The sequence below is a fragment of the Sminthopsis crassicaudata genome, chromosome 1 (genome assembly GCF_048593235.1).
Source record: "Sminthopsis crassicaudata isolate SCR6 chromosome 1, ASM4859323v1, whole genome shotgun sequence".
Taxonomy (NCBI): domain Eukaryota; kingdom Metazoa; phylum Chordata; class Mammalia; order Dasyuromorphia; family Dasyuridae; genus Sminthopsis; species Sminthopsis crassicaudata.
The window spans coordinates 463678010-463697071 of NC_133617.1; the positions used below are offsets into that span (position 1 = coordinate 463678010).

Consider the following 19062-nt stretch of genomic DNA (forward strand, 5'->3'; position numbering starts at 1 on the left):
AAACACAGTTAGAAAATTATGTTTTAGTTTGGTATAGGATAGGGAAAATTACTACCTATTACCTTTTTATCAAGAAGGGTGGTTTAATTAGGAAAAATTATTGAACCTACAGACATTTTAGAACAATTCAGTTTTGCTACCATTTATCTTTGATGTCAGTTTTGTCACCTGATTGCAAAAGTTTCTTTTGCTTCTCTCTCAACTTCCTCTTGGAATAAGCATTGAATTATCTGCAATGTGGAATATTGAGTGAGAAATATTTAATCCCAGTTTATTAATTCAGGGTTCTATAATATCCTTGAATATACACAACACCAACACAGCTTGATCCTTGGCAGTTTCTCCTCATCCTGAACTTCATCAGGGTATGAAAATTAATTTTAACATAAGCCAAAATGAAGCTTAGGTAAGAAAACAAATCCATTGATGCAGAAAAAGAAACCCCTGAATTTTAAAGTCAAACAAAAATAATTTTCTTATATTTATACTTTTTCTCCATTAGTAAAAATAATTTATAGTTTTAATTTATTCTCAGTATAATTATGGGATTTTGTTGTTGTTTTTTAAATATTCACGCACAGGTCAAAAATAGACCTTGATAGATTTGTAGTCCCAATTTATTATGACAATACATCTTATTAATACAACAAAATTTAATACAGCACTTGACATCTAAGCAAAGTGGTAAAGAGAGAAATTGAAAGGAGGTCAGACTCCTCAAATCTGTTGTATTTCCGTTCCATTCCAGAGCCATCATTGTACAAATCTCTTAACTATTGAATTATTTTCTGAGCTTTTCCCACTTATTTTGTATAGTTACATTTTTTAGATGTAATAATTGCTTTTGTTTCTATTGCCATTTTATGTATTTTATTTATTAACTTTTTTTGCTCATTTTCTATCCATAATTTTCTCTCCATTAATTTTAGCATCAGTGGCTTGATTCCTATCAAATTATTCTTTTATTTCTGGTCGTGATTTTTTTTTTCCATTGTTAAAGTATCATTTATCCATTTAGGATGTCACACCTGAATTGCTTTTCTAGCTTTTTCAGTTGCTTCATAGTAAAAAAAAAATTTTTAATCAATACTTTATCTAGCACAGTCTATATTTTGGCTAATTTTGGTTCCATTTTTGAAAAAAAATTTTTTTCCCTTTTTTTTTTTTTTTTTTTTTTTTTTTTGTGAAGACTAAGTTAAGACACACAAACCTTAGAGTTACTTATATCTAGAATGATTTAGAAAAAATATGTAAGCAATATAATCTAGAAATTTATTTAAGAAAAATGCCTATTTACCAAGAAAAACAAGGAGTAATATACAGTTAGAACCTGGAGATGCTTGAGAAGGGAAAATTTAAAATTTGACTCTTCTAATACACATTCTTGTTAAACATGAATGAGGAAAGAACGCTACAAGAAGAAAGACAGATGGCATTCCAAAGGACATTAATCTGGATCACAACAGATTTTACTGGGGAGTATATATTAATATACTTGAAAAATATGAATCATGAACCCAGAAATCAAGCAAAACCAAGTATTCTGTTGGAAGGGAAATGAATCACATAAATTTTGAAGGATGACAAAAAGATTTTATTTTCTAAGAACCCCTTAAGAATAAGGTAAAATTTACATTTGAAAGATGCATATGTTAAAAAAAGTTATGTTTTTTTAAAGTAAAGATAATCTGGTCGGAAATTAAATCCAAAAGCTTTCAGAGTAATTTTTTGACTGTCTATGAATGTTTTAAATAATTTTGCATATAAAAGTTAGAAAATTAAGGAAGGAGGAAAAAGACACAATAATTATAAACAGAGCTAAATTTTGAAAAGAGAGAATCTAGAAGAAACTTGCATAAGTTAATATAATTGGCAATAAAAGATAAGCCTACAGTATTACAGTAAAGATACAGTACTATATTACCAATATTTTATTACTAGTTTTTAGTACAACCTATCTAATATGTGGAGAATGTAACAAAAAAATTAAAAATTAGAATTGGTAAAAACTAAGCAACTTAGACTTAATAGGCTAAAGAAAAAATACATTGGCAAGAGCAATAATTATATATTCTTTTTTGAATATATATTTTATTACATGTACTGTCAGAGAAGATTATGTAAATTTAATAGAACATATTACATTTAAGAGTCATAATACAGTAAAGCAAACATGAATAATGTGAATAAAATGCATAAATTCATGTATAAACTAAAATAATACCTTAATAAAAAAGGAATTGATAAAAAATTATTTAATAATGTAATATAATAGATATTGTATATTAAAATATATGAGATTCAAAAAAACTATTACTGAGAGGACAATTTGTAACTGGTCCTATGTTATTAATAATAATAAAAAAAACCCTTTGTTGTTTACTATAAATATAGAAGAGGAACAAAACAGTACTTCCACAAAACCCCCAAAACATTAATAGCCAAAATAAACATTTTAAAGATAAATAAAACCAACCTTTTTTTAAAAAAGAAAAATAAAATTCACAAAACTTAGCAAGCATAATCAGAAAAAAAAATAGAGAATGAAAATTACTAAAATTAGAAATGAGAAAGAGGAGAAAAAATAAATCAAGAAAATTATCAGAAATATGGTAATTTAGTTTATAATTTAAAAGGAATGGAAGATCATTTATAAAACCACAAAAGTTCATGTAACAGAAAATAGATTCTGAAATAGAACCATTCAGGAGATATTTAATAATCTATTAAAAGAACCACCCTACAAAAAGGCACCAGTGCTAGGCAGATTTACAAATTAAAAGCACACACAATTCTTATTTCAAAACAGAGAAGAAAGGTTTCCTAATTACTTCTGTGAGACAAAATGATTTTAATAACTAAAACTGAGAAAGAGGAAGCTGAAAGAAATAGAATATTATTAATAATAAAACTTATATTTTTTTAAAAAATCTTTTTGAAGATAGCAGTAGAATTAGCTTGTAGACAGAGTTGCAGTCTTTTGCTTATTTCAAAACTATCTTGTGACAATCACATGCCAGAATTACATAATTTACTTGTTAGAAGATGTTTGAGTTAGATTACCTTGTTAAGCATCTGGTCCAACTCTCCACAAAAGGAAAACATATCATAACATGCCCAACAGCTGGCTGTCCAGCCTTTGCTTAAAAGCCTTAGTCTAAGGAAGGAGAAGCTATTGCCTTTCAAAGTAGCCCTTTTCATTTTTGGGTAGTTCTAATTGTCAGAAAGTTTTTCCTTGTGTCAGCCTTAAATTGATCTCTGCAACTTCCCTTCATTTATTGCTCTTGGTTCTGTCCTCTGGGGCAGAACAGAACATATCTAATCATTTCTTCACTTGGCAGGCCTTTTTGTAGTTGTCATGTCCTTTCAATTATCTCTTCTTCATACTACACATATGAGAGGAAGGGAACAAGCATTTATTAAATGCCTTTTATGTGCCAGGCATTGTGCTAAGTACTTTACAGATACTATCTTATTTAATTTTCATAAAAACCTTATGAGGTAGGTGCTATTATTGTCTCATTTTACATATGAGGAAACTGAGGCAGATAGGTTAAGTGACTTGTCCAGGGTCACACTGCCTAATTAGTGTCTAAGGCTAATTTGAATTTAGATCTTCTTACTCAAGATGTAATGCTCCATCTATTATATCTCCTAATATTTGTAAAGCACTTAACACAATGCCTGGCATTCTTCTTTTTAAGATATGGTGCCCCAAAATGAACACAGTACTCCAAATGACAGCTGATGAGAACACAGTATAATACAACTACCTCAAAGCTATGCCTCTTTTAATCCTGCCCAAAACTGAATCAGCTTTTTTTTTTTTTTTTTTTTTTTGTCTGCTACATCACACTAACTCATTTTGAGCATTATAGTCTACTGAGATTCTCAGGTTTTTATCAGAACAATTACTGTTTAACAATGTCTCTTGTGAATTGATTTTTTTGTACCAAGTGTAAGAAATTTTATTTATCTCTTGAATTTCATCTGGTTGGATTCAGCCTAGTGCTCTTAGGATTCTAGAATCTTATCTACTGTGTGAGCTTTTCCTTCCCAACTTAGTGTCATTTATAAATTTGATTAATCTTCTGTTAAAATTCTAAACAGCTAAGATACCTGGGTACTCCTCAGAAAACTTCTTTCATATTGATTTTGGTCCACTCACAATTACTTTTTGAGTCCAACTAGTCAACCAATTTTGAATCCATCGAATTGTATTATTACTTAATCTATATTCTGTCATTGACTCCATAAAATTAGCATGACACATTTTATCAGAAAGTTTTTCTAAAATGTAGGTAAACATTTATGTACAGCATTTTCTTCATCTGCTAGTTTAGATTTAACTTTCCTATAAAGAATAAATATAAGTTAGTTTGGTCTGACTTGATAAAGTTGTTAGATTTAAAAAAAGACATCTTTTTCTAAATAATTGCCAATAATCTCTTTACTGAACTTTTCTAGAATTTTCTTAGGAATTGAAGTCAAATTCATGTGTAGTCTTGGTTTTATTTTTTAATATTTGCCCTTCATTTTAAAGGTACCTCTTCTGTTTTCTTTAATCTTGGAAATCCCATGGATAATTAATTACTCAGCAGTCATACCTGCTAGTATTTTCAGGACCCATTGATGTCGTTTATATGGTCCTAGTTCCTTACTTTTATCTTGGATATCAATTCTGACATTCATTTTAGTTCTGACCTTTTTAGTGTAAAAGTCATTCTCTTTTGTAGAGAATATAAGAACAAAATAAGAATTGGGCAGCTCACTCTAAGTCTGTTGCTCAGAAACATCATCCTGTTCACTTGATGTAAAGGTCTTCTGCCAATGAAGATGCCTTGACTTCCCAACTCATTTAAAGATTTTATATCAACATCTTATTAAAAGAATTAGGTAAAGCCCTAAAAATCCATGTGAAAATTATTTGGGCAAAATATCCAGTGGAACTCTGAAAAAAAGCAATGATGGACATGAAATTGCCTTCCAGGTATTCCAGGACACATTCCAGGCAAGTAATCCTACACACACACACACACACACACACACACACACACACACACACACACACACACACACACACGCTAAATCCAATACATACATATTTATATAGTTATCTTGCTGCACAAGAAAAATCAAATCAGAAAGAAAATAAAATGTAAGCAAACAACAACAAAAAGCATGAAAGTACTATGCTATGAACCACATTCAGTTCCCACAGCTCTTTCTCTGGGTGTAGATGGCTCTCTTCATCACAAAATCATTGGAACTGACCATCTCATTGTTGAAGAGAGCCACGTCCATCAGAATTGATCATCATATAATCTTCTTGTTGCTGTGTACAATAATCTCCTGATTCTGCTCATTTCACTTAGCATCAGTTCTTTTCAGGCCTCTCTGAAATCATCCTGCTGATTGTTTCTTACAGAGCAATAATATTCCATAACATTCATCTACCATAACTTATTCAGCCATTCTCCAACTGATGGGCATTCACTCAGTTTCTAGTGTCTTGCCACTACAAAAAGGGCTGCCACAAGTATTTTTGCACATATGGTCCTTTGAGGAAAATATTTTCAATAAATAAAGATCTAACATCCATACTTTATAAGAAATTGATAAGGTATGTGTAGATATATATATGTATATGTTTATATGCATAAGAATTATACATATAATCCATTAGAAAAATGGTCAAATACTGTGGACAGATCTTTTTGAAACAATCTGCATTGTACTTTAAGTGTCATAAAATTGATCATACCCTTGGACCCCGAAGTCCAAGGGTATTGTAAAGACAATATTAAACAAATTTTTTTTTTAAAGGGGAGGCAACCAGCAAGTTCCTGCCTTTACCAATCTGCCTTTATAAAGGCTCCTTTGTCTCCAAGGCTGTCTCTGAGATTCATTCTACCAATGTTCTGTTATGGTGTAAAATATAACAAAAAGGAAGAATAGAAGACATTATGGAATGTCCTATATGGAATGAAAGAAAAGATCAAGAGGATAAAAACAGCATATATATAATGACTAGTCAACCTGAACAAAAACAATAAAGCTTTGTAAGTACATAACCAGATTCACAAATGAGAACAGGACATAATGTTGAAAAGCATTAGGATCTTTATCTTTTTAAAATTAAAATGTCATTAGTTCAAATATTAGGTTTAAATGGAAAATTTGTCCTGTGTTTGGTCCAATTATTTGCATGTTAGTATTTATTAGGAATTTATGTTTATTTAAATAGTTTGTATTTAACAGAGCATTTTAGTTTTCTTCAATCATGAGTTCCCTAAGAGTTTCAGTGAACTGTCACTCATAACCAGCAGGGGGAGTCCATACTACATTTTTGTAGAACTAGAAAATAATTTTTTTAAAGTGAGCTTTTTCTTTTGCTTTTATTACAAGCATATAACATTAATTGGCAGAACAGTGAATACAAGTTTCATTATAACAAAATCAAAATGTTAAGCGACATTTCAAAAAGGTTTTTAGATAAAGAACTAGTTACCAAGAATATAAAAATTACACAGCAACACAAAACATAAAAAATATAAACTTAGAAAATAATTTAAAAAATGTATTTGTTGTTTATCAAAATCTTTGACAAGTTGTACCATATTTGTTTTAATATACTAAACTATTTTTGCATAGGAAATTTTATGGTGAATAAATTTGAACAAATTTGTTTTTGTATCCCTAATACTTAGCATATTGCCTGGCATATCATAGATTAGGCACTTAATAAATGTTTATTGATTGACTGACTAAATATTTCACCTTTCTCTAAAATGATTACCATCTCATTCTGTGTGCTGATAAAGCAATTATATGGTTTTTGTTTTATATTGTTTTTTTTTAACAGAGTTATTCATTAATGTTTTATTTTGGAATGAAACTCCAAATCAGTATTACTGAATCTACTTAACAACATGTAACAACAGAACCCTCCTGATTTTTTTTAATCAATTAAGATGTCAAAGTTTGAATATAAATTTATGTCTACTTTCTGTTTCATAATTCAACTATCAAAATTCCTACTATCTTTTTTTGTTTTTGTTTTGTCTTTCCCTTGAAAGTATTTATGGACTGTCTACTACATAGCCAGAACAGTATTGAAATCTATGGAATACAAAACAGAACTTATCTTTTCCTCAAAACCCAGTTCTCTTCCAGATTTCTCTCTTCCTGTCACATTTGTACCACTATTCTTTCAGTTTCCCAGATTCCTAACTCCAGAATTGTCCTTGACTTTTCATTTTACTTTACCTCACACATTCATTTAATTGCCAAATTTGCCACTTTTACCTTCACAGCAATTGGGAGGTTGTTCTTCCTGTTTCAAGTGTCTTCTCACTTCAGTTTCCATTCAGCTGCCAAAGTGATTTTTCTTAAGCTTAGGTCTGTGTCATTCCATACTCAAACTTCATTGGCTCCCTATTGCCTCTAGGATAAAATATAAAGTTTTTGATTTTTCTTTTGCAGCCAACCTGGTTCTACCACATCCCAACACATATAACCTATTTTACATTACTCCTCTTATTGTACTTTGTGATTCATTCAAAACTGTCTTCTCTTTCTCACACATGACACTATCTCCTATCTTTTTGCTTTAGCATTGGTCATCCTACAATACCTCATCTTTACTTCCTCTTCATCTTTACATCATCATACTTCTTCTCTTTCCTGATGTAACTTAGTTTCTATATCAAGATTTTCTTCCCAGATGTAACTTAGTTTCTACATCAAGCCTACTTTCTCAACTTCTAAATGCTCCTCTTTCCTAATTATCTTATATTTGTTCTCTTTATATTCTGTATCTACTTACATCTGTAATTCTCTTTCCCATTAGGATGTACACACCTTAAGAATAGGGATTGTTTCATTCTTTGTATTTGTTGGATCATCCTTGTGTTTAACAAATGCTGGTTGAGTGATTTCCTCTCATGCTTCAGAAAGGCCCTTTTTGCCTCAGCTATGCTGAGATCTGGGGCCACCTGGCATACATTTGGCATTGCAAAATGACTTTAGGGTACTTTGTATAAATCTACTATAATAGTTTGAGAACTGGAGACTGATTTAGGAAAACCACAATCTTAGAAATGGTTTTAGTTGGCCCTGTCCTAGACACTTTTGGATTTTGATTCCAAGGACTTATATTACCTAGCTAGGACGCCGCAGGAGGAGATTCCTACTTTAGTTATATTGTTGGACTGGATGACTTTTAATGTTTCATCTCAGCCTAATGATGATGAAAATGATGCTTCGACTTCTCCAATGATGGGGTTATCTTCTTTTCCTCTTCCTTTGGCAGAACCAAATCAGAATTCTCTCATCTTACAGTATTTCTGGAGTAATTTAAAATTTCTAAGGAAGCCTACAATCAAATACTCTACTCCTGGTTAATCTTTAGACTCCTAAGCCATGAGTGTGGTTTGCTGAGACTCTTAAGTCTTTCTTGATAACCAACTGTAATACCCCCCAGTAATATCGAGAGCCTCTGAAACAGCCCCTGAATAGTTTTTATTAGTTGATTTTATTCGGCAAACAAATGAAAATTGGATAGGATGGTAGCTCTTGGAAGAGGAGGTGGGGAAAGTTTGGTTGTATATAAACAAACTTCTATATAATGTGTTGTTTTTGATGAAAATGTTTATTATACAATTATAGATGCACATGGTAGTAGATAATTAACAAGAATGCAGTCAGTCTGTGAATTAATTTTAGATTCTGGTTGATGACAGTTTTTAGGAAAGACTTCTTGAATACCAGAAAATGGTGCTAGGGCTTCTTGATGTGGAAAAGGCTGGAACTTCTCTTTATGCCTGATTCAGGATCTGTGGCAACAATGCTATTGGTTTTAATGTCAAAGACCTGAAATAAAGTTGTGATTTTTGACTACTATTTGTTGTGTGGACCAGGTGCAAGCCTCTCAGGATGTTTCCTAATCTGTAAAATGGGGGTAATAATATTTGTACATAATATTGTTATGAGGATAAATAAGTACATAATACTTTGTATAAGTATCAGCTATTTTTATTATATTAGTATTTTTTTAAATTATTATTGAATCACTTTTAAAACCACCATGATGAAGTCAAGGACTCCAAGCCATTTTGAAGTCCAGAAGACCTAGTATTCAGGCCTTTGCTAAGTGTTATAATAATTTGAACCTTTTTCATTTACTGTTTTTTTTTTCCCCCCCCACTAATACAGCAGAATTTTTGTAATTTGGTGATCTTATCAAGGTGGATTATTTCATTTTCTAACATGTAGCATAATTTTATAGCTATCTTATCTTGTGTGATTCTTGAATGTATCTTTCCATGAGTCATTCATGCGATTCAACTAGCCCAAGTGCTATCCAGGGATTTTTCATTGTCTCTCATTCTTAATACATTAGCCCATTCTTTTTTCCTTCATACATGTTTCTCAGTAATGCTTTTTATACTATATATTGAGAACAAATCCATGACTTGAATTTCTGCAAATGAAAGATTATTATAATTTTTAATTCTTTGTATTTGTATAACTTAATTTACCTTTTCTGAAAAGGGAATGAAAAGACCAAAGAAAATCTGGAATTAGGGGAAATGATGGGAGATAAATTATTATTGATTAGTAAAAACAATGATATAGATTTCTGGGGAAAAACTAATTTGTAGTTCTCAGGTTAAAATGAATGTTACAGAGGATTCTAGCTGCAAAGGGACTTTGGAAATTATCTGTTTCAGTCTTATTTTGTGATTGAGTAAACTAAGGAAACCTTATTTTAAGGTTGAGATTTAAGTGACTTGAAAGAAACTGGGTCATATGGAAAATGAAATTAATTAAAGTGGAAATAAAAACACTATAAAAAAAGACTAGGCTTTTTTGTGTTTATATTTATAAGAAAAAAATTTTAAAAATATTTTTTGACCTTACTTTGGGAGAGAAGGAAATTATTACTTAAACAGTTAGTGGATATAGAACATTAAAGATAATCATAAGTATCCAAAAACAATAGATCCCCTTCTATTTCTTCTTCCTCTTCTGTATATTTCTACCTATGCTTGAGAACAAATATCTTTTATTATACACTCAAATTGACTGCATTTGACATAGAAATGTGAGGTATTTACACCAAAAAAAAACCCCAACTACACTTAGCTAAATGTATGATATAAACTTTTTGAAAGCAAACAGCTAAACTAATAGAATTCTATGATATTATCTATGCATTGAAGTATTCAATGAAATAGAAAATTCATACATGTTGATAAATTTTTTAAATGTCATTGATATTTAATATAAAATGAAATTTTACGTCTATTCAAAGTTGATTTGTCAAAGGTGACATTTCCAAATAAAACAGACTAGAATTCTGGTGTGGAATCATTTTTCTAATTGTTTTTAAGTGGTATTAATATTATTTTTGCTCACTGCTATGAGATTTTTATTGTCATATTAATTTTTTGATTCATGTGCAAAGATAACTTGCCTAAATTACAATATTTAGCAGTCAGAAACTTCATCATTCTCCAAAATAGGAAATAGAGAATCTTTTCCCAATTTGAAAATGAGTAAGTTCTTTTTAAGTAGGTATTAATTCATTCCCAGTTTATGTATATATAGAGGCTAGCACACTGCCTGACATATAGTAGCTACTTAATAGATAATGGTTAGTAGGTTGATCTACTTTCACAAGATTCTGTCACACTTCAAGCTAATGGTCTGTCATCCTCTCTTTCCCAAAATTGTATCTTCCTCTAGCCAGAGGTCTCTCTTTAGTCTGTTTTGAAAATCTTATTTTCTGTGTTGATACATTTTCTGTTAAGGTTATCATTCAGTGAATGTGGATACTGGGAGTATGTGATTATTACCTGAAAATTGGGAACCCTCTTTTGACAGAGAGAACTATGATTCAGTGTGCAAGTAGTACAAGCTAACTTTTCAGGTTTGGTAGTACCTGTCTCTGAACACTGTCCTAATCCTTACCTCCCTCCTCATCTAATTTCACTTTGAGGGCAAACTTAACTTAGACTCACTTGCAGTCAGGTTTTATTATCCTAAGTCACATTACAATTTGATTGTCTCTTGGTTTCACATTAATATTCTACTATCCCTTCATCCCGCTCCTCCCTAGTAATGGAATAAATACATTTATACTCAAAGACCAGTTTCCTAACTATGCATATTCTACCAGTTATAAACATTCTGTTTTTTTATCTTGGTGGGTGATTAAGAATTACAGGGAGTTGAAAGCCCTTTGTTTCAGCACACAAAAAGACCTCCTTCAGACTTTTTCAATACTTATTTAAATCAGTATCCCAAATTTTTAAAACACATCAGAGAATAATAATTATTGCAGTGAAAATGACCAAATGACCATGTTGTGTAGTACCACAATGTTTCTTGGCAAGTCAGAGAATAAGGATTATTACTGCAAAAATGTCCAAGGTATAATTTTTCCAGATCTTAGAAGTTTCCTGAAATGCAGATTTCTGGACAAAATTCAAATGTAACTAAATCTTATAAAAATTGACTCTAATCCATTCTTTTACTTTCCCACTTCCACTGATGTTACACTGGCTTAGTCTTTTATTGTCTTTTGTTTGTGCTACTCCAGTACTCTCTGCCTTCAATGTTTCCCATATCCATTTCATCCTGTGTGTTTGGCTTTTTAAACTTGAATGCATCCTGTATTTACATGACTTATTTTTTTCTGCCTGTGGAGTAATGTAGCCTGGTAATAAACTCAACAATTTGGCCTTAACCCATCTTTTCTACCTTTATCTTTCACTCTCACCCCCTATATCTATAATAATCATCTGTTAAGATGTGTCATACCTACTTTTTGAACATCTCTTCTGTATGCTCCTTTCTCTTTTGTGTCATTGCAGCCAATTGGTGTAGGCTCTTCATCATCTCACACCTTGTCTTAAATCTCTCTCTACTCCAATCTTCCCTCTACTCAGTCCTCCTCTCCTCTAATCTTCAGGTGAAGCTCTGACCAGAGCATCTCCTTATTTAAGAAACTCAAAGATCAAAGATAAAACCCTCTAGCTTTTAAAGTACTTGGTGACCAGACTCCTCCTTACCTTTCCAGCCTTCTTAAGCCTTATGTTCCTTTCCCCATGAATTACTTGATCCAGTAATACTGGCCTCTATCTCATTCCTCAAACATGATGCTCCATTTGGCTGTCCCTGAAGTATTACTCTTCTTCCTTAATCTGCCTCCTATCTTACCGAGCTTCCTTTAAGTCTTAGTTCAGATCCTGTCTTCTGCAAGAAGCCTTTCCCTACCCCCATTAACTTTCCTTCTGATTCTGCCTCAATATATCCTCTGTATACCTTCTTTGTACATAGTGTTGGTTTGTTGTCTTTTTTTTTGTAGACTGAAATCCTGAGAGTAGGTACTGGTTTTTTTGCCTTTCTTTATATCCTCAGTTTTTAGCACAGGGCCTGACAGATATTTAATATTTAATAAATCCTAGTTGACTTTCTGTGGGTGTTACGAGATTGTGAGATATGAATGTAAAGCCTTTTGCACATCTTTTAATTAATTGCTATGTAAATATTTTTTATGATTATGACTTTTTTTTTTTTTTTTTTTTTAAGCAGTGGATTAAGTGACTTGCCCCAGAGTCACACATCTATTAGGTGTCTGGATTTAAACTCAGGTCTTCCTGACTCTACGGCTGATGTTCTCTATCCATTGTTCCACCTAGCTGCTCCTTGATTTTTATTATCATTAGCCACCAGCAAACATTCAGATAAAGTTAACAGTTCAGATTATTATTCAGTTATAAAATTAATTTATGTTTAAAAACAAAATGAAAAATTAGTTACTAGTTCCAGAATTTCAGAGAATCTATATATATATATATATATATATATATATTTTTTTTTTTTTTTGAAATCTTAACAAAAAACTTTTATTATGTATATCCTGTAGAAAGCATAAACTAGCAATATGGAATCTGAAGAGGTATAATATGGATTTTTGCCCTCAAATAGTTTACAATTAGTTGGAAAATTAAACCATATACATACTAAATGAGAGCGAGTAGGAATGCTGTCTTTGTTCCTCTGTCTACATTGCTATGAGCTCAGGCAGTTGGAGCTTTATTCCTTTGCCCTTCATCATTGATGTACAATCTAAAAGATAGCACTACACATATATAAAGCAGTCTGTTGATCAGAGGCTTAGAGGCCTAGGGCTCCCCAAAATTTGCGGTTGTGACCTGTATAACTTAAATTATTGATGTAGAAATTTCTTGGCTAATTCTTGCCAGTTTGAGCTAATTACTTGACTTCTTAGGTCACCACATTTCTTTATGACCAGATCTAAAGAGTAGTGATTAAAAGATTGATATTCATCTGGAGGGAGTTATGTAATAGAATGCTTCAAGGAACTGGCCTTGACATTGCTCTAGTCAGTAATTTATTAGTGATGTAAGTGAAGTCATAGTTGCCATGCTGATCAAGGATTTTTTTTTAAATAAAATTTTATTGCTACTTTTCTCATATCACTTACATTTTCCAATATATCCTTTCCTTTCCCAGAGAGCCACCCCTTATAATAAAGGATTTAAAAAAAAAAAGTTCCATTACAAAGACATGAAATAAGGATGGATAATTAATTTATTTAGCAACATAATCAGTATCTAAAAATTTTTTTGACAGGCTAAAGTGATGATTCAAATTTAATACAATAAAATCTAATAGGAAAAATATGAATTTCTGTGACAGGATTCAAAAAAATCAGTTACATAAATACAGAATGGGTGACAAAGAACATATATGTCCAGACAATAGAAAGATGAAAAAGACTTGATATTTAAATAGACTGCTGTGCAAGCTAGATAAGGGTCAAAGTTTTGATGAATTACCGGGCAAGCTACACAAGAGGTATCTTGGAAATATACAACAAAATATATACTCAAGAAATTCTCACCTTTTTATACAGCCATACAGACATTCAGATAAGTAAATATAAACTATGTTTTTGGAAGAATGACTAACCGAGGAAGGGGGAGATGGTACAAGGGGGACAGAAAAAACTGTCTAGGACTTGGCACTTGAGCCTTAATAGAAACCAGACCTTTCAGAGGTAAAGATTGAAGAAAACATTCTGGGCATGGAGGACAGCCTGTTCAAAGGCACAGAGATGAGAGACAGAATATTTTGAATGGAGGGATATCAAGTAGGCCATTTGGGTTAGAACATTGGTTACCTGAGGAGGAGTAATGTGAAATGAATCTGGAAAGAATTTGGGGCCATATTGTGAAGAGCCTTAAATTGCAAACAGAGCAGGTTGTGTTTTAATCTAGAAGTAATAGGAATTCACTAGCTTTTTGAGCAGGATAATTTTAAAAATATTTTAAGGTTTGCAAAGTCATTTAATAATTTCATTTCACAATCCTCCCAACAAACCAAGGAGGTAGATGATATTAATAGTCTCATTTTTACAGATGAGGAAACTGAGGCAAAGGGTAAGTGACTATTAAGAATCTGAGACTAGATTTGAGGTCAGGTCTTCTTGCCTCTATATTTAGTCTTTTATCTCTTGTATTTTGGACAGTTATAGGAACAATGAAATGGATTCAGAATTGAATGTGAGGAAGAGATTAGGTTGAATCTAAACTGGGAAACTGTGCAGCACTATTTATTGATTTCAAGCAGCTCATACTGCTGTACTGTTACCAAATGGAAATGGAAAAATGTATGATAGGTATAAATACATTAAAGCATGTTACCAAAAATATGTGGGAAGTGGCATTAAAAAAATCAGAGGTATGTAGATAGGCATCCATTTACCTGTCTCTGGTGAGTTTTTTATGCCACTGGTAATCTGTACTTTTGAGATAAAAATTCCATGACTTGCAGCCTTATAGGTAGGATCACCAGGTACTAAAGAGTACTTTTGCAGCAATGTAAAAGCAAAAGTAAAGGTACTTTTGCAGCAATGTGAGCTGCTTGGAATCATTATGAGTACTGTACAGTTTCCTACCTGAGACTTAGCCTACTCTCTTCCTTGTATTCAAATTAAGCCCATTTTATTGTTCTCATATGGATATTTGTCCAAAGTATTTATACTGATAGATGAATTTAGTAGCTCCCTATCCTATTATGTGTTGTAATCTGTATTTTTATTTTTTGGTCTTGTTGTATCTGTTTTGCTTCAGTGAAACTCTTCTAAGTAATGGGATTTTCAACATCTTTATGATTTTCACTTTCCCTTTTTTTCAGAGCTGAGAATTTATAATTTCCACACAGTCTTTCTGTAGACACATGAAATCTTCCAAGTCTCTCAGACATCTAGGGGCTTCTTAATATTTCTTATTCCCATATTTAAGCCAAGGTTTTTCAACTTCACCTTTGCAACATCTCCCCAATACCTCTCCTTCTCTTCTCCAACTCTGCTACCATCTTATAGGAAGGACCTCATTGCCTCACATCTTTATGACTGCAATAGCCTGTTAGTGGTCTGCTTCCTCAGGTGTCTCCCCACTCCAATTCGTTCTTCATTCTGCCACTGAAGTGATTTTCCTAAAATGCAGGCCTGTTTTTGTATCTCTAATGCTTAGCATTGTGCTTGGCACATGGTAGGTACTTAATAAATATTTATTGACTACCTTTTCTTCTAATTCATTATTAATTTTGGACTTTTTTCCAAACCAGTTGATGATTTGATTGTATATAAATAATGTATTGTTTGTCAGAATCACTCATTTGATGATCTGTAAATATATAGAACACCTTCCCTGCTTTTTGAAGAAAATATTCATGATTTATAAATCTGAGCCCCATTTCATTACTTTGTTCTAGATTGTTTTCTGACATAATTTTTACCTTATTTTCCTAGGCTTGATATATTGAATTCACAGGACAGTAGGGTGTATTTTGACTTAGAATAGATACTTTTGTTAAGCTGTTCATCATCTATAAGTGTTAGGATACATTCTTTACTTATCTATATAATTGTCTGCTTCCTCTTATTTTTTGTGAGCATAATGAGCAAATATCCTTCTCTTCTTTAGAAATGAAAAAAAAAACCCAAAAACAATTATGTCAGCTCCTTTACTGATCTGAGAACTTCTGAGCCATTTTTCTATTTTACTGCAACTTTTTTTGATTTTCAGAATGTGAACATAAATGTGGTTCATTGCCTGAGGCATCTGTCATAGGATCTTTGTCTAACAACCATTAAAAGAACTGTTAATGTTTAAAAACATGTAATTCTAAGCATATTCTGTACCCTTTTCTGCCTGACTGTGACTAATTCTGTGGAATCCAAAGAAAGATAAACAAGTCTTATGACTGTTGTACATTCTTTTTTGTTTTATGAGTTGCTATAATTCATATTCTTAACAAGATGTTTGATGATTGGTAGAGCAGGTCTTAAGATAGCAAACATAATTTATTTTTGTGTTAGTACTTAAAACTTTTCCACCTTGAAGAGAAACTTGAATTCTACTTGGTATATCCTTGAAAAAGCCCATGGAATAATGGATAGAGAACCAGCCTTAAAGTCAGGAAAACTTGGATGATCCTAAATCACTTCCTTTCTCAATGCCCTAGATGTTCATCTAGGAAGTTTTCCTTACTTGAAAATTTCTTTATACTCATGAAATTAAAGTTCAAGTTAAAAAAAAGATAACACTGAAAATCATTACTTGCCTAGGCTACATATCTATAGTTTTAAAAAATATATATAGTAACAGTAAAAGCTAAATCTATGTTTAAGTTGAAACTTAAAAGAATTTTGAAAAGAATTTTGAACCTCATTTATTGATGATTCATGTCTTTAAATCCTTAGTTATATGAAGAGTCTTAGAAGTAAGTGATCAACTTTACGTTTATGTAAACCCCTAAAATATATGTGTAAAATGGGCTTCTGACTACATATATAGAAGCACTGTTGAAATATATTTTCATTACAATTCCAGAGAGATTCAGAATATTTTTAGAAATTACTAAGGTATTAAGAGGGCATCTAGAACTCCAATTTATAAAATTATAATTTGGTTACAGTCCTAATGACTTCATTACAGGAACTCTTATTTAACCAATTAAACATGAATATGATTAAAACCAATAAAAGAGAAGGAAATATCAAAGGAACTATTCCATAGTAAGTAAATTAGCTATGGCTCTTTAGATTATATGTGATTTCATGTGTGAAAGTTCAACTTTTAAGTGATGCTCAATATTTCCTAATCTGCAGTCATACACTACTTTACCTCAAAATACTTCCATAATCTTTTGTTCATACTGGCAGTGGAATCCAGATGTTCAGATGAGATCATTAATTTAAATATCTCCAATCAGGCCATCATGCTTATTCTGATACATATTATCTATTTATAAAAGCAAATTAGAAAGATTTCTTTAGCAGTTCGACAGTAGATATTTATTAGGTATCTATGATGTGCAAAGGATCAGGATTATGTGGGGGGAAAAAAACGAAATAGACCCTTCCCCTAAGAAGCTTATACTTCCCATTGAATTGAATGTTTTAAATTAATATTGTGAAGCAAGAATAGTATTGTATATGACATATAATTTGCAAAAGAATTATTTCTTTTTTGTTAGATGCTAAATTACTTAAAAATAGGGATAGAACTTAATACATTCTTTTAAAATAATTTTAAATATTTTTTTTTTTTTTGAGGCTGGGATTAAGTGACTTGCCCAGGGTCACACAGCTAGGAAGTGTTAAGTGTCTGAGACCAGATTTCAACTCGGGTCCTCCTAAATTCAAGGCTGGTGGTCTATCCACTGTGCCATCTAGCTGCCCCAATATTCATTTTTAAAAAATGTAATTCAGAATTTTCTTCCCCTCACCTGCCTTTTTCCCACCCACTGAGAAAGCAAGCAATGTCCTATCAGTTTTTCATGCAAAATCATGCAAAACATGTCCATATTAGCTATGCTGCCAAAAACAAAAATAAATAAGTAAATAAAGCTTTAAAAAGTATGCCACTATTTGCAGTTAGACTTTATTAGTTCTTTTTCTAGAGGTAACGATTTTTCATCATAAGCTCTCTGAAATTGTTTTGGATCATTTTGGGCCTCTTAGTACCCAAGGCTTTCACATTTGATTATTGTTACAATATTGCCTGTGTACATTATTCTCCTTTTTTTTTTTCTCACTTCATTTTGCATCAATTTATGTAAATCTTTAAAAAATTTTCTGACTGAATCCTGTTCATCATTTCTTATAACATAATAGTATTCCATTGCAATCATATATCACATTTTGTCCATCTATTTCCCAATTGATAGACAACCCCCATTTCTAGTTCTTTGCCACTACAAAAAGAGCTGTTATAAATATTTTTATACACATAGGTCTTTTTCCTTTTCCTTTAGTCTCTTCAGGATATAGACCTAGTGGTGGCTTTGCTGGGTCAATGATGTTCTTTTTTTATGTCCTTTTGAACACAGTTCCACATTACTCTCCTGAATGGCTACACTAGTTTACAACTCTACTGGCAAAGCATTTTTTTTTTTTACAACCCTTCCAGCATTTATCTTTTCCCTTTTTCTATTATATTAGCCAAACTGATTGCTGGTACCTCCAAGTTGCTTTAATTTGCCTTACTCTAACTTGATTTAGAGCATCTTTTCTTCTTCTGAAAACTGTCTGTTTGCTTTTAGTTATGCAACTATAGAATTTTAGAATTGGGACAGAATTCAATGGTCCAAACCACAATTTGAAGAGTTCTCTCTTTAACATATTCAACAAATGGTCATCACACCTCTGCTTGAAGCCCTCCAAAGAAGAGAAACCCACCATCTTTCAAAGTAGTCCGTTCTGGCTTTGGACAATTCTGGCTATTAAGTTTTTTCCCAAAAATATGCTTAGACTTTCCTCTTGGCAATTTATCTGTTGCTCCTGATTCTTTCTACCTTCTGAGGCTAAACAGAATAAGTGTAATCGTTCTTCCACATGATGGACCTTCAGTTATTTGAAAACAAAATATTATGTCTCCAGATTTTCTCTTCTTCAGGATAAGCATGCCTAGTTCTTTCCTTTGATCCTTATGTATCAAAAACTTAAGGCCTGTCACC

General features: G+C 31.8%; 1 protein-coding gene across 11 annotated transcripts in view; it reads left to right on the forward strand.

The window, feature by feature from the left end:
* INIP (INTS3 and NABP interacting protein) overlaps positions 1 to 19062 on the forward strand; it is a 38000-nt gene that overhangs the window by 6304 nt on the left and 12634 nt on the right. For 4 of the 11 annotated variants that reach the window (XM_074280856.1, XM_074280857.1, XM_074280861.1 and 1 more), the window contains one exon: positions 5827 to 6062. The exons of the other annotated variants lie outside the window; for them this stretch is intronic. The gene's annotated coding sequence lies outside the window, so the exon portion shown is untranslated. The remainder of the gene's footprint in view (positions 1 to 5826; positions 6063 to 19062) is intronic. 11 annotated transcript variants of the gene reach the window in all.